This window comes from Sceloporus undulatus, chromosome 2, assembly GCF_019175285.1.
Source record: "Sceloporus undulatus isolate JIND9_A2432 ecotype Alabama chromosome 2, SceUnd_v1.1, whole genome shotgun sequence".
Lineage (NCBI taxonomy): Eukaryota > Metazoa > Chordata > Lepidosauria > Squamata > Phrynosomatidae > Sceloporus > Sceloporus undulatus.
Genome location: NC_056523.1, coordinates 103916892 through 103934321, shown reverse-complemented (window position 1 = coordinate 103934321; position 17430 = coordinate 103916892). Strand labels below are relative to the sequence as shown.

The 17430-nt window shown below is 40.2% G+C and overlaps 1 protein-coding gene across 2 annotated transcripts in view; it reads left to right on the top strand.

Moving 5' to 3' along the window:
• The first annotated feature begins 2562 nt into the window (after window positions 1–2562).
• The window catches only part of FGF1 (fibroblast growth factor 1), a 74690-nt gene continuing 59822 nt past the window's right edge, over window positions 2563–17430 (top strand). For both annotated transcript variants that reach the window (XM_042447295.1, XM_042447293.1), the window contains exon 1: window positions 2563–2766. The gene's annotated coding sequence lies outside the window, so the exon portion shown is untranslated. The remainder of the gene's footprint in view (window positions 2767–17430) is intronic.

Here is a 17430-nt window from a genome sequence, read left to right as displayed (position 1 = left end):
GCTGAATAGACGTAAAGGGATGAAGGAGAAACAAGAGAAAACCAAGAAGGAGGAGATTGCCATAATCTTCTAGTTATGAAATTATTATTGTTGTTGTTGTTGTTGTTGTTGTTGTTGTCTTATATCTCACCTTTCTCCCAATACAGAGACTCAAGATGCTCTGAAATGAGCAGGACATGAAACAGAACAGAATCTTCGCAGAATTTTTTGCAAAGGAGAGAGAGAGAAAGAGCTGTGTTTCTACAAGGTTGTAAACTATCAATGGATAAGAGCACCCTGAGGGCTGCATGTGTCTTCAGTCCCCCCTTCTCTGCAACTCTTCCACTACTCTACCTCCCAAACCCTCATCTTTCTTTCTTTCTTTCTTTCTTTCTTTCTTTCTTTCTTTCTTTTTTATGTGTGTGTGTGTGTGTGTGTGTGTGTGTGTGTGTGTGTGTGTGTGTATATATATATATATATATATATATATATATATTTGGTGATGGAATACCTGGAAAAAAGTGAGCCATAACTCCAGCAGTACCTGATTTGTGAACTCCCAAATCTGCCATACATTCCAGAATTTGGAATAGAAATGGATTCCAAGTTCCAAAAATCAGCTGGAAATCAGGTGGTGCATCTTGCCACCATTGCTCTCTTTCTACTGGCCTTGTTTGCTCTGGGCTGCTGGAAGGCAAAAGAAGGATGCCATTGTTCATAGGACTTTCAGGTTCTGGGTGATATCCTTGTAAGTTAAAAGTAGGCTCATGCTTCATGAAAAAGACTTACAGCATGAGGGACATAGCCAAGCAAATAAATACTGAGGAGAAGTAAGAACTGCATGCCCTCCAACATTTCATAGATGAAAATGTGGTAAACATAGCAAAATGTATTAATGGACATGAACACATAAGCTCAAGAGGCTGCAGCAGCTTTGCCAGAGACTACTAGGAAGGGCAAGATTACACACACACACACACACACACACACACACACACACACACTCCTCCCTGTCCTGGTCAATGTAAGCTGAGGACAAAGCAGTTGAAAAAGAGGCACACCAAATAGAAATAGCAATAGCAAATACAGTTCTATACCACTTATCATTGCATTTAAGCACTCCCTAAGTGCTTTACAAAGTGTAAGCTAATTGCCCCCAACAATCTGGATACTAATTTTAGTGACCTCAGAAGGATTCAAGCCTCAGTTGAGCTTGAGCCCTTTCGCTGGTATTGAACTCGCAACCTTATGGTTTGTGAGTGAGTGGCTGCAGTACAGGCATTTAATCACTGTGCCACCATGGCTCCAAAGGAATAATCAGGACTGCCCCTGCCAAATGAAAATAGATGGACAATATGGGAGGGATGATAGGATTGGGACCACTGGTAATAGGACAGTAAATGTACAGTGATGACAAGGAAGAAAGGCATTTTGCTCAGTCCATTTTACTGCCTCTACACCAAATAGTGAGAATCAGCATGATACAGTAGTTTGGATGTTGAACACAGAACCTGAACAGACAGACTAAAATAAAGCTGCTTTGGGTCACTTTGTAGGCAGCTTAGAACAGGTAGAAACTTCTCCAAACAGTGTTGTAATGTATAAATATTAGATTACATATTAGTATAAAACATTGGTCAAAGCACTTTATTGGCATTGATATTGCTCCCTCAATCAAGCTGTTGTTTATTTATTTATTTCATATTCCACTGGTTTTTGCCTCCAACACACCTAAGGTGGTATACACAGCATTCCTCACTTTTTATCCTCACAACAACCCTGTGAGGTAGGTTAGGCGGAAAGACCATGGCTTACCCAAGATCAGTGTAAGCTTTGTGGCTCAGTCAGTAATTGAACCAGATCTCAGTGCAATACTATCACCCCTAGACCATGCTGATCTTTTAAAATCAGACACCACCACATCACCCAAATTGGGCTGTGTCTAGTTTTGCTCTTGTGCCATGAAAACACACACACCACCAAAACCCACAAAATGGACAGAGAAAAACATGTGCTTTCTGTTTGTAGATTTTTTATGATCCCACATGGGAGCAGTCCACCCTTTCCATAGCAATGGATGTCTCAAAATAAATATAGATCTCTCTGGCTCCTTTGAGCGGCCCATCTCTTGTTCAGTCATCCGTCTTGAGGGAAATCTTTACAGCATGATTTACTTAAGAGCTGCTGCCCTGGTGCTGCTGCAGTGCCTGCTGTGTGCCAAGGACTGTGCTAGCAGACCAGATGAATCTGTTGTTCTTATTTACCAGCCTTGCTTTCTGTCAGACAATTGTCTCAGGTTTCCTTCTTTCCGACACTGCCCTCTTCCCTTTGTGTCAGCTTGTGGTTTTAGATTTAAAGGTTTTTTTCCCCCACCTCTCCATCAAACAGGGTCTCTGGAAGCAGCTGAGAAAAGCAATACAACCAGAACAACAGCAGAGGCAATTCAGAAGAATTCTGCTTCTCTGATTGCCCTGCTAGCACCCTGTCTCTCTGGACACCACTTTGGAAGCTTTCCAGCTTCCAGCCACCTGATATGCGTGTGTCGGCCTGTCATCTCTGTTCTCTGCAGTAATAGAAAGGAAGAGGATGAATTCACAACACAGAAGGGAACGACAGGCGGCATAGGACTGAAACTGGAGTGGAGAGGAGGAAACCTGCTGCTGGCCTGGCAGACAGACACACACACACCTCCTTCCTGCTCCTCAGAGTGACACAGGCAAAAAAAATTGCTCCCTGACATAAACAGCAAAAACCGGGAGGCTGTCAGGCTGAAACCGTGTCCAAAAGGTAAGACAGTACCACTGCATATGGATTCTTCTGAAAGCTTCAGTCCAGGAAGGGGTGGAATTGGAGAGGGGGCTGGATGAGGGAAAGCAATTTGTGGCAGAAGAGTTATGCAACTTGGGCAGGCTACTGCTGCTTCTGGAAGACAGATAATCTGAAAATGATACCATTATACCTGTTGATAATGTCAAGGTTGATATGAACTTTCCTTTAGTCTAATTTTACTTCTCATTCATGGATGGGAATAATATATGGCACATGTTAGAGGCCATAAACCTCAAGGAATAAAGGCCATGCACTCAGGTAGGAAGGACTGCCTTTCCCAACAAAAGCTGTATCTTAGCCTTTGCCAGATTTATTGGACCACAAACCCCATCAGCAAATATGATGTTGGAGATAATGGGGTCATAGTCCAACACATCTGGAGAGAGTACAATTGTAGAAAGCATCTTTAGTCGGATATTTGTGAGTAAGTAGTAAAGTTCTAAGAATGATTAAATAGGAAAGCGGGCATGCTAATGGATGAGTCTTGTTTAGATGTTAACTTCTTGGTTCCCATGTTAGTAGGAATAATAAAACTACTCCTAAGTGCTCTCTCTCTCTCTCTGTGTAACTATTTATAGCCTGCCCTTAAAGAACCAGATTCTTCTAAAGGTGGTGTACTAGTAAAATTAATATGTATATAATAATGAAATCACAACAATATGAAAGCATGCTGATTCATCAGGATCCTTCCCCAAGTCATGTGCTGTCATTTGGCCCTCGGGGGGATGTGAGGAAGACTTCTGTCTGAAACAGAAGTAATCATCTAATGCTATCTTTGCTTGCCTGGACTTTTTGCATACAGGCACTGTGGACATAGTGTTTCTGGTTCTTTCCTTTCATTCTGCTTCTGACAAGCTATCATTTAAATGGTGGTGCTCTAAAGGAGCTCCTTGTATGCTCTGTGTGCATTGTACTTGCTATAGAATCATAGACTTGGTAGGGAACCCATGGGCTACCTAATCCAACCCCCTGTCCTGCAGAAACACACAGGTAAAGCATTCCTGAGAAATGGCCATCCAACCTCTGTTTAAAGACCTTCAATGAAAGGGAATCCACCTTCTGAGACTGTCTGTTCCATTGTTGAATAGCTTTTGCCATCATACAGTTTTCACTGCCATTTAGGTGGAATATTTAATTGTAATTTGAATCTGTGTGACCTAGTCTCTGGAGCAGCAGAAAACAAGTTCACTCCAACCTCTACATGACATGACTTCATATATTTAAAGATGGCTGTCATATCACTTCTCAATCTTCTCTTCTCTGAGATAAACATATCCACTTCCCTCATAGATCCTCAAAGGGCTTAGTTTTCAGACATTTGACCATGGTTGCCCTTTTCTGGACTCTTCCCAGTTTATCGATACACTCTTGAGCTTCAGTGCAGAATATTGTACAGAATACTGGAGGTGAAATTTGATCAAAGCAGAATAGAGTGGAGCTTCCCTTGATCTGGACACTATACATCTGTTGGTGTGATCCAGAACTACAGTGGTTTTTCTGGTCTGCATCTACAAGAATATAACAAAGGGGATGATTTTCCAATGGATGTGTGAGAGTCAGATCCCCCATTTTAATATTTATTTTTTCTTTGAATTCAGTATTGTCTTGGTTTACAGCTACTCAGATTATGTACTCAGCTACCCAACTATGCACCTAAAGACAGATTTTATTCTAGAGCTTCGCCATTCATTTGCTTTTTCATTTGTGAGTCATAATTCAATTCAGTCCCCTGCACCATTTTCTGGACACCATCTCTGCTCTCTTATACCTGGCAACATTAAAGATATTTAGCTAAAGCAAGGGTGTAAAATCAGTTTTATTTTGGAAGACAGACCATAGTAAACTATGACCTAACAGTCAGTTACCTTGCTTTCCGCACATACTGTAACTATCTATCATATTCATGATATGAACACCCTACTTCTCTGAGAAGTTCCAAGTTCCAAGGATGCACTGTTTTTACCCAGGCTTGGTTTTCTTCCTTCACTGACAGCATGCTGATCTGTTGTAATGTCTGCATTTTGTTATAGTTTTACTTGTGAAGCTAATGGAGCACATGGAAGGGGGCACCATTTAAACTTATCAATTGGCAAAACCCATCAACCTCCCTTGGAGCTCCAGGGAGGCAATCACCCTTTTTAAGGATGCATCTACACTGTAGAAATAATTCAGTTCATTTTAAATGCCATGGTTCCATCCTACAGAATTCTGGGATTCATAATTTTGTGAGGCACCAGCAGTTTTTGGCAGAGAAGGCTAAAGACCTTGTAAGACTACAAAGCCCAGGATTTCATAGCATAGAGTTAGAGTACTTAAAGTGGTGCCAAATTGCATTGTTTCTATAGTGTAGATACACCCAAATAGGTTACAGAGCCCAAACTCAGCTCTCTCTGGCTTTCTGTTTAGGATTTCAACTGCCAAATGTCCCTTGTTTTTTTCTAGACTGCAACATCTAAACATCTAGATTACAATCAAGAATGGAGGAAGTGTTTTTGGTGGAAGTTGGAATATAATTTAAATAAATAAAATTTAATTAAGTAAAATTTACCAATTTTGCCAAAATGGCTCTCATTTTCTAGAGGAGTATCCAGCTATGGGTAAGCAACCTGGTACCCTGCTGATGTTTTAGACTACAGTTCCCATCTGCTCCATTGCCAGCCCAACCAATGGTTAGGATATGTGGGCATTCAAGCCCAAAACATCTAAGGGTGCCATGTTGCTTTTCCCAGTTTACACTAGCAAAGAAGATACTCATCATATTTGCCAAGTCCATTAAGAGAGTACAAAACAATTTTTCTTTCTGACTTCTCCATCAGCTCTCCCCTTGTTTATAATTACAATACAGTTGTCCCTCCATATTCGCTAGGGTTAGGGGAAGAAGACCCCCGTGAATATGGAAAAACCGCAAATAACAAAAACACTGTTTTTACCTGAGAGGACACCTCTCTAGGAATCTCTAGGTCCTCCAGTGCAACTCTGTGGTCAATGTCCAACATACATACACTGACCATAGAATGGCATTGGAGTAGCTACAAATGGTCTTTCAATGCAACTTTTAGTTAAAGTTGACCACAGAGCTGCACTGGAGGACCTAGACAGTCCTAGAGAAAACATATTAATGAAATCTGTGAGTAATCAAATTCGCAAATATCAAAGCCGCAAATATGGAGGGATGACTGTAATATACTTTTATCCACTTTTGTGATGCTTTAATAGAGCCAGGTTTTATTTGTTTTCTTCTTGCTAGAATAGTATCCACCAAAATGTTAATGCAAATCCAGAAATCCAGGGACCCATTTTGGGATTTATTGATTAGAAAAATGACTTAGAAAAATGAATGGGCCTCATACACAATCAACTTTTTGCATTGAGGAGATCCGGAGGTCTCCTCGGCGATGCCACACTGAGTTGATCAGGGCCATAGTTCCCACTATGTTCACCCTCATCGAATTGCTCCTTGCAGTTCACACTACAAAAGACTCAGTGGTGGGGGCAGTAAGAGAAGAGGAGGAAGAGGAGGTAAGCAGCAGTGGCAGGAAGAAGAGGAGGAAGATTGGGGAGGAAGAGGAGGCAAGTGGCAGGAGAAAGAGGAGGAAGGAGGAAGATCAGAGGGAGGAAGAGGAAGGAGGAAATGGTTTGCATGATATGGATCGATCTGGTAGTACATTCCCACTACCAAAGATCCGGATCCCTGCGGGTTGCAACCTCCCACCCCAAAAAAACTTGCTAGTTGACCTGGTGTCAAATGCACCAGGTTAGTGCCCCTCCCCCCTCCCCATTTCATATTCCTTATGGAGAGCATAGCTTATATTTGGTTAAACTGAAGTTTATATTATCATGCAATCCTAATTTTCAAGGCACTAGATGCAGTTTCTATCAGCTTCTTGGCCACTCAGTGGAATTAGGAAAAAAAATTTGCCACAACAAGCATTATCTTGTATAATGGGAGCTGAGGTAGATATTTTGAGACACAATTCTTCATTCACATTATTCCTTTTTCATGTAGAATAACTGGCAGAATCTTCAAGTAGAAAGTCATGGCAGAGGATCTGATGTAAAGGGCCTCTTCTGACTTAATAGCTAGGAAACCCAACTGCCACATTTGTGCAAAAATAAAGGGGGTGAAGAAATCCCCCCATCATTTGCAGGCCTCATCTGTGATGAAGAAGAGAGATCTCTTAGCAGCTACACACTGTAGTCAAGGGGATGGGCAGGGAAGATTGTGCATAAATTTTGACAGGCAGAAATACAGACAAGAACAATCCTATCATTATTAGGTAGAATGAGGCAGTCACATCAGGTATCCAATTTAAGTGTCACAAAAGAGCAACCAGTTACTAAATTTGATGTTATTATCTTTTTCTAGCTAGAGATGCATAGAGGTGTTTGGGGGATTTTCTGTTTCCTTAAGGATTCTCTGTGATTCCTCCCCCTACACACACACACACTTTGCTTGTTTTGGATACAATACACCCTACTCTGGTTGGGTGGAGACACAAAATTATCTAAATCAGGAAAATGTGTTGAGATGATCCTGCACAGATAGGCAAGCCAGGAAAATACTTAATTTAGGATATATTGAGGGAAACATTTATATGGATGGCCAATTTTAAATGTATCTTTGGCGTGTTACAGACTGCCCAGAAGGGGCAGTCTCGCGCCGCTGCTGGTTGCTGCGTCCGGGAACCACAGCATCCAAACCACACGGTTCCCAGACGCAGCAAAGAAGAAGCGCCATTATGGCGCTTCTTCTTCCGCCCTGGATGAGACGCCATGAGGCGCTACTCACACATTTGCAGCGTCACATCCGGTGCGCGACGTGCGGATGCTATGCATCCAGCACGTAAAGATGGCGGTGCCCATGTGTATAGGGCGCCGCCATCTTTACGCCCTCGTCACGTGCTAGGGGTGAGGCCGGTGTGGACGCTAGGTCCTCGGCCAACCCCTAGCACGTGACGGGGGTGCCGGAAGAGCCCTTCTGTAACGGGCCCAAATGTCTATTAACATCATGGTAAACTGAGTAGGCTTCCTGCACAGAGGGATTTAATTAGTTAGTTAGTTAGTTAGTTAAAATATCTTCATCCTGCTCCATGTCAAATGATCTCAGGGTGGTGTACAGATAAAATCAATAATAACATAGGCTTTGTCATGTGCCCCAGTCCAGTTCCAGTCATTCCTGTTGTGTGCAATTTATTATGCCTTATGCAAATGCTCATCCACATAAGCAGATGCTTTCATCAGTTTCAATAGTTCCACTCATAGAATAACATGAAGGAGAAAGTTCGCCCCAACTGTAGCATGAATTTAGCAACTACTGACAAGGGCTGGATGGGATAAACACATTTTGCTTTTCAAAGCGTTCTTTTAAAGGGTTATTTCACTTGTCACTAATTGTTCTTGTCATCATGAAAGAGGATGTGTTTATATCCCCCCAACATCTGACTATATTTGCATCTTTGTTTGAAATCCATGATGTAATACTGCCTGCTAAAGTAATGTGCATGAATTGATGTCTCAACTCAGCTGCACAAGCCCTGTTTCCATCTCTGCTGAAAATCACAGTGTTCGCACATTCTGACTAATATCCCAAAGGAAATGTTGTATGCTTCCAGCAAAGAGCCTCATTAGGTAAAACTTTGACATGGTCATTTGTGGGAAAGGAATAATATTTGAGAGCTGCCAAATAGTTCAGGTAAAGAAGAGGACAAGGAGGACTGCAAAGTGTTTTTGCTGGATGTGACAAAGCAGGTATGTATAACAAAGCATATATGTGAGGTGCAGTTTGTGAACTCATTCCTCTCCAATAGTTTTCCTGCTCAAAATTACCCTGCCACATGCACACTTGCTCTTCTACCTGCTGAAAGAAAGGTATACATTCTCCCTCTCCTGGCTGGAAAATAACCAACGATTATTAGCCATATCGAGTGGGGAAATTGCTGGAGAGGAAATGGTTGATCATGTATTACACACATGAAGAGAAATATAAGTATTTATGGAAGTGAGCAGTAGGCTGAGTCTTAGCACAAGAGAAACTTAACAAACCACCATTCCTCCATTCTAGGAAAAATGCTTTTTCTGGTACTCATAATGGCTCTCTCCTTTTCTTTCTTAAAACACATACATTTTTATAGTGGCCATGAGTGAATATGTAGCTTTTATGTTCCCTTTGTTCTAATGGACAAACTACCTTAAACGGGAAAAATCTGTAACCTTCCCACTGAGAAGTGGTACCTATCTATCTACTCACAGTTGCATGCTTTTGAATTGCTAGGTTGGCAGAAGCTGGGACCAATGACAGGAGTTCACCCCATCATGCAGCACCTGGACCTCAAACTGCCACCCCTTCAATCTTCCGATCATCAGAACATAGTGGCTTAGTGGTTTGAAAATTGAAATATTGGACTTTATTGCACAGGGCTTGTAGAACGGGACCAGAACAGAATGAAAGGAGATGGGAAGGGAAGGGAACGGAACGGGGAAAGAATGCATGTTACTGCATGGGAGCATGCTGCCGGAAGTCCCCAATCCATTCCCCATCTGTCCCACAGCAGCCGATTTTCAAGAATGAGTCTGAACAGTTCTTGAAAATTGGCTGCTGTGGGATGGATGGGGAACAGATTGGGGACTTCCAGTGGCATCGGTAGCATTCTCCCATGTGGTAATATGTGTTCTTCCCCATTCCATTCCCTTCTTGCCCCCTTTCGTTCCACTCCGGTCCTGTTCTACAAGCCCCGTGTGATAAACTCCATTGTCTGGGTTACAATCTAGATGAATTTGTTTTAAAGTTTTAATGGTGTGTGGAAACTTCTTTTACATTCAGTTCTTATTTCTAATTAAATCATTTTAGTTTATAACAAGTTATCTCAAAGGCATCTATCTCACTTGAAGATCTGGTCATTAGGGCATATGAACTAGGAAGCTCAACCATAGACATACAGTGGATTAAAACTAGGCTAACCTTTTCAAACTCATATTGTTGTATTTATGGTAGTACTGTGTTTGCCTCAATAAAAGGTGTGAAGGAATATGGGAAACAATCTTTTGCACATGTGAGGCAATCACTTGGATATACCTTTCCTATACATCTTTAGTTGGTTAATCAAGATGAAAACAACTTTTAATGAGTAGTTAAAATGTAATGGTTGACTCATAACTTTTCAGTTTAAAATAATATGCAATTCCTATCCTGAACTTTTGTTTTTAAAAATGCTTGCTGTAGGCTTTTCTTACTTTACTGATCTCATTGGATTTTGTTAATCTTACTCGGTGAATTTGTCAAATGACCTTGGTCTCAGTGAGAGAATAGATGCAATTTAATGAATTATGGAGAAATTAGCTCATCATGACTCTGCCTTATTATAAGGACTTTACTTTTAGCTTGCATGGTAAAATTCATTCATCACAGCTGCTCCCATTGTTTCATTTGACACCTTTTATAAGGGCTAGAATTAGCTGTGTTGAAAGGGTAGGTATTAGTCATGGTTGGGCTTCATAATAGTCCCACGTATTCCCTGTAAAGATCTTGTATCTGTGTTCTTTACTATGGCTCAGCAGGCTACAGTTATATGCATTGCCTACATGAAGGTGTGGAACATACATAGCCCTTGATGATAGCTCAGGAGTTTCGGCCAGCAGAAAACAAACCAACTCACTTCACAAGAGTGAGTCATTGGAAATACATGATAACTGTGGGACACCAGTTCACATCTTTCAGTTCAAAACATTAATGCGTTTTATTTATTATTTATTTAAATATTTATATCCCACACTTTATCCAGATATCTCAGGACAGTGTACAATGCAACCAATTTAACAGATTACAAAAGTGTGAATAATTAAAATGATTCTAAAGGGCTAAAAACATATTTTTAAAGTTAACATGTTAAAAAGACCAATTGAAAGAGGAGAACTATAAAACCGTTAAGTGCTTTTGACCAGTGTATCTAACCAACTGCAACATCTCCTGTATTACATCACAGTGGTGTGGAAACGCCTCTTTGAATTGGACAGGGTCAAACCTATATTCCACAGAGAGAGGGACCTTCCTCAGGTTGGAGAGACTGTGATTCAGCACTGGTAATTCCCCCCACCCATGTTCCTTCTAAGCTCCCTGACATTCTGCTTTTAGGGAGCTTAGGAGGATGGAGGTAGGTTTAATTTAATTTCTTTTATATAAATTTATAGGGTATATACAGTACCTAGCTAGTGGTAGGAGTTATTTGTTATTTTTCATTTCCTATATTAAATCTCCCCCAACATCGAAAAACTACATAAAGGAAAAAAAACAGCTTCAAGATTTATCATAGTTATTCTAAGATATGCACAGTCCAGTTCATACCTTTTAAAACAGGGCATACCCGTGTGGTTTCATCTTGTTCAGTGGAAGTTATGCTTCACACAGAATCATTTTGTGCAAGAAAATAATTTTCCCAGGATGTCATGCACTCATCATATGTGGTGGGGCCTATACAGTTTTCCTATAGGGAAATGTATGGGAAAGAAATTTGTGTGGATGTGGTGGTCTCAATACTTAAATGGTTTAAGCAGAAGCAGCCACTTAGATGTACATCCGCTGAGTACTACTCATTTAAAAGGAAAAAAGCCCTTGCTGCTGAAAAAGTATGAACTAACTTCATTTGATAGCATGGCATGTATCCAAATTTGTACCCAAGGCCTTTGTGCTGTCATGGAGGAAGGAAGGGTGGGTATCAGTTGTCTCCAGTTCCTCTTTAGCCCTGCAGTCTCAAACAACACCACTTGGGGGAGTATCCTCCAAGGCAGTGTGGAGGACACTGCTAGGGCCGTAGAAGAAGGGAGGATTCAGAGAAAATCACCACCCTATCCCTCCTCCATTACTGCTGGATATTGATTTCTTTTGCAAAGAGAAAGCTAGAAACTTTACTTTGGGGGCCTAGAACTCCCCAAACTCCCTGGCCACATACATCATGCTGAGTATGTAGGCTGGGGATGTTGTGAGAGTTACAATCCAAAAGAGTAACCTCTCCAAGCTCTGTTCAAAAGATATGTCTGCAGTGGCCCATTCACACATGAGACATTAGCCAATGTTGTCATCAAATAGATAGAAACTAGTCCTTAGTTATTATTAACCCATTAAAAATGCTTAACTTTTTTTCTGAGTTATGTGACCACCTAAAATACATCATACAAGGAAGAGTGCAGTAGAGTTCAAATACTAGACATTTTGTTCATGCTCAGGGTACTCCAGACTAAGTTGAGGGTTGTCTTCTGCAAATAGAAGGAGAAGGGCAAAACAGAAAAGAAGCTGTTCTTGTGCTGTTTATAGTCTGGCTGGAAATAGAGGGCAACGTGTCTGAGAGTCTGTCATACTTCTATTTACATTCTCCATCTAGCAGTGTAAATGGTGCCACATCTTTTTACACCACTTAAAGATCTCAATTTCTAGAGAAGGTGATGGCTCAAATGTCTAGCTTAGATGCTTTTTGGAAGTTCCTTCAACTATATGAATGTTGGACTTCACTAGTTCAAGTTTAGGTGAAAGTAGGGTGAAAAATAAATTCTGTGTGGTTGTCATTTCCCTTTTATGACAAGTAAGGGAAGCCACCCTGACTTTCCATTCTACTGCAAGAACCCCAGACCTAAAGGATAATAACTTGTGAACCAAACTTGTCCACCTTTCTATTGTGACAAGATACTGTTATAATGAACAGTGCCAATATATTATAGAATAACATTAATGTATAGGACTAAATCTAACATCATGCTGCCAGTAGCATATCAAGATTTTCTTCCTCTTCCACCTGCAGAATGCCACAGCACCTTAGGGCTCCTGGAGCACTATGTATATATGGTTGTATTTTAACTTGTTGTACGCCACTTTGATTGCCTGGCAAAAAGCGGGATAGAAAGAAAAAAAATATTTATTATTTATTTATTATTTATTATTTCTGAGCCCTCCTGAGAGGCATTTCAGAATTCAAAAGGAGAAGGGAAAGAGTTTGCCACTCTCCCAGCTCCATAGATGGAAGAATATAAGCAGAGCAACCCCTCATCATGCACAGACCTCCTACATACATGTACATCCAGCAGTTCTTATGTAAATTACTAGGAAATTTAGCTCCCAGTACTGCCTAGGCTGATAATGATAATTTTGCTCATGATTGACATGAAATAAATATTTGACGGGTAGTTACTTATAATCTTTAAACTTTGTTTCATGCCCATTTCTATGCAAAATGGACCAAAACCAGTAATTTTCCAAAAAATGCCAAAGTTTGCTGATTACTTCCAGACTTACAACAAAATGTTTAGGGTATTAAGTGTACTGTATATACTCGAGTATAAGTCGGGCCCATCCAACGGATCTCCTCTAATCTGATTTTGTACATCTGAATATGACGACTCGATTCTTACGACTGTGAGCAATACTGTAACATTTCTTCACCTTTTTATTTTTGATTGATGTATTTTGTATGTATTTTATGATGTTTTTACTGTTGTAATCCCGCTTCGATCCAAAGGGAGAAGCGGGAGATATAAATAAAAATTATTATTATTATTATTATTATTATTATTATTATTATTATTATTTATAAGTTGAGGGTAAGTTTTGGTGCCGGGATTATGGATTTTGCTATGACCTGTGGATAAGTCAAGGGTAAAACTTAGGGGCATATAGCATAGGATCTAAAGAACTTACAATGTCAAACAATGTCAAAGAACTTACAAAATCCCAGCACACATAACTCTTTGTGTTCACGCTTAAGGCTGCATAGATGAGAGACTAGAGGGGTTCAGTGCTTCCAGGACAGATTATACTCTTGCTTTTCACCAGGGAATGGTTCATTCTTTTAAATAAAAGTTAAAGTACAGTACTTATATTTACCTGTGGATGTCGACTCAGTTTTTGGGGTCAGTTTTTTGACCTACATTTCTAGACATGAGTCTATACAGTAAACATCACTTTGATCAACACTGATTCATAAATGTACATTCTAGAACAAGTAAACAAAAATGCAGAAATCTGAAGTGTATATTTGGGAGTAACCCAGAATAGTTAGGGTCCAAAACACTGGTACAGCCTTTGTTTTGGTCCCATATAATATGCCAAGTTTGGTGACTCTGTGATCGAGCAGGTGGATTTGTATAGCATGACAGACTGACACTTTACAATTACAGCATAGATTATGTCTTTCCCTGTTTATTTATGCTGTCCACCTCTATGGACCATCTTGCTGATTTAAGATAGACCTTGTTCTGACTGGCAAATCATGCAAATTATCGCACAGGAGAATGCCACAGATGCTGTCGGGAGTCCCCAATCCATTCCGCATCCATCCCACAGCAGCTGGTTTTCAAGAACTGCGATAATCTGCATGATTTGCCCGTTCCATCCCGTTTTCATTCCCTTCTGTTCTGCCCCATTCCTGTTCCCCGGGATCCGTTCGATAAACCTAAGAGTTTGGGAAAGTTACACTTTTTAAATTAGAATGTCAAGCCCCCTGGGTGATTTGGGAAGTGATAGTTCAAAAAAGCAAATCTATGGGATGGAACACATTATGAGGAGGATCCTTAACCATTTTTCAAAGACTGCCCCATATACATGGGGAAATAAACAAATGCAAAGAATGCACATAAACTTAGCATTGGTCATATGGAAATTTTTTTGAAATAAATTCAAAAGCACATTTGTGAATTGCACTGAAAATAAGAAAAGAAAAATTCAACTGCTTTCACAACTTGATTAAAAGAGATCAGATCTTCATGCAAGTGATGTTATCAGTATTAAACATAAATCGATCATTGTATCTTTCAAGGTCATTTGAAGAGCTCCACCAAATTCTTTCACTTCCTTATAATAAAGGACACCAACAACCCAAGCAGGTTCTTCTTATGTCAAAGTGCCACTAGCTACTGCAAAAACAAAAATCTGAATGATGCAGTAAAATTAACACTCATTTATTTATGAATTTATTTTAGCTTCTCGGTTAGAATAAGAACATCTTTATATACTCTTCTTTACTACTAGGATACGAAACCAAAATATACACACAAATATAGTTTTATTCAGTTAATACTTCCCACTTGACAGAAGGTCTTCCATCAGTGGAGGCTGGGATTTCCTTCCAACCCTTTAGAGGATTCACCATCCCACCCTTTATTTCCCAGTGTGGACTCGGGAAGGCCAGGGTTCAAAGCTTCACTCAGTCATGGAAGCCTGGATGACCTTGGGCAAATCACACTCTCTCAGCCTCAAAAGAAGGCAATGGAAAACTTCTTCTGAATCAATCTTGCTATGAAAATCCTAGGACAGGGTCACCATACGTCAGAGTTGATTTGAAGAAACATAACAACAACAACAACAACTGCACTATGAAAGAAACAAAAAGATAACACCATGCACCCCTAAGAGATATCCCAAGCATTGACTAGCTGTCTCCAACTTGAACTGTCCCATCTGAGATAGTGTTTGGAAAAAGAAGTGCATTGTATGCCATCATTACATTCAGTTTGAGCCTTGGCACTTTCAGGGTGGACTGCAGCTGAACGGGAGAGATACTACTGCTAGTTAGTGCAGAGCAGCTTTTCTTGGCCTGCCCCCTTCCAAGTGCACTGGACTGTAGTTCCCAGAATCTTAGTAAGTTGTCTGGAATTGTAGTCCAACCAATTTGGAAGGTGTTGGACTGGAAAAGGCTACTGTAGAAATACTGACTTCAAGCAGCAGTCTATCTAAGCTAAAAGCAGCTTCCTGTGTTCCATAGGATTGTATTTCTTTTAGCAACAAAGCCTGAGAGAAAAGACTGGGAAGGGAAAACAGTGCTCCTTTAGCATTCCATAACATCCAGGCTCTTGATTCTGAACAAAACTTAAAAGCACTCAAGGCTCAAATCATGAAGAAAAAAAATGTTGCATGAACAAATCCATGGGGAATGTATTTATGTACTATAGCAGCTGGTGTTACAGCATAATTTCCATTGGATGGGAAACAAGCATTTCTTGGGGGGGGGGGGCTGCTTCCCTTGGCTCAGGCATTCTTCTGGTGTGCTATAGATTGTGAGAACCTACAGATCCTGGAAAGAGGTTTCGGAAAGTATCCACCTCCATCCGTCCTTCAGGAAACATAAACAGATGCAGTATTTAACTGGAGGCCTGACTCTTTCCAGTAATATAGATCTCATGACACACTGTAGGTACAGAAGGGTGTGGATTCAAGAGGAGTTCTGGGTAAGACTGCAGATTTGCTTACTTGTCACCCTGACCTTGTCAGTGTCACTGGATCAAATGGCTTTCCTTGTATGTATATTCCAGTTACATTTTAATTTGAAGGTATGAGTACACTCCTGCAGGGCCCACCCTGGAACAAAAATATGTGACAACTCAACATGAGTAACATATATAAGCCTGTCTGTGAGGCCTTTTGCAAAAGATAATTTTATTGGCACAAAAGGAGGGTAATATTAAAAGAAAGGAACTCATTGTCAAAGCTGGCTTAACTGGACAAGTTCCCCACAAGTGAATTTTAGGTACATAACCAAAGCTACATGTTAAGTCAGGCCATCCCAAACATACCCTTCAAATTTGATGAAAATCCAGCCAGCCATTTTTGTTTGATGCCACAACAGGCAGAAACTCTACCTTGTACCTACCAGGTGTTCAGGGTGATGCACAATATCTACTACAGTTTGTGCTTTCTTTCAGTTCGGTGGGAAAAAACATTAATACTGTAAAAGAACTCTAGAATATTTCTTTCCCACCTAGATAAAGTTACAGAGCAAATGACAATGTCTACATTTCCTTTTCTGAAATACTGAAAAACCTTAAACATTTCTTCTCAAAAATGCCCAGTCTAAATTGGGTTGCATTCTTAGATTTCAATACAGTGATTATATTTCACTGCATGGGTCACCATGTTGAACATAAGATGTATTCCAAAGTCCACACTGTGATATACAGTCAGTCCTCCATATCAACAGATTCTTTATCCACAGATTCAACCATCCATGGCTTCAAATTATTCCAAAAAGATATACATTCCAAAAAACAAACCCTGATTTTGCCATTTTATATAATGGGACTTGAACATCCACAAATTTTGGTATCCACAGGAGGTCCTGGAACCAAACCCAGTGGATACCAAGGGCTCACTGCACCTTGTATTGAGCTGGCTAAAAAACCAAAAACAAAATACTTCACATGAAAAATTCTGTGCCTTTTTAGTAGGCCTAACAAAGGCATTAAAATTTGGATTTTGGAACTATATTTCAAATTGCATATAGTCTCTTATATACTACTTGAGGCTGATGATTAACATTTTAGTTTTGTTAGTAATGTAATGCACAGTTCTATGGATCTTTATAGGGAATTTTGTCCAGAGGTATTTGCTTCCTCCCAGGTAAGGCTATGTGGAACTGCAATCTACAGTTGCCATCTTTTCAGACAGCATTGCACCCTTAGGTATAGTTCTTCAGTAGTAATGTCACTAAGAGCTTAGAGAGAGAGTTGTTTTAAAGGAACATTTAACCTTACATATGCCAATTTTAGAAGTAACTTGTTGCCAATTCTTGGTGCGGTCTTTCTGAAAAATTGTCCCTTGTAGTTGCCTGTTGCATTTATTGTTACTTTTTAGTTTCTTTTATTGGGGGA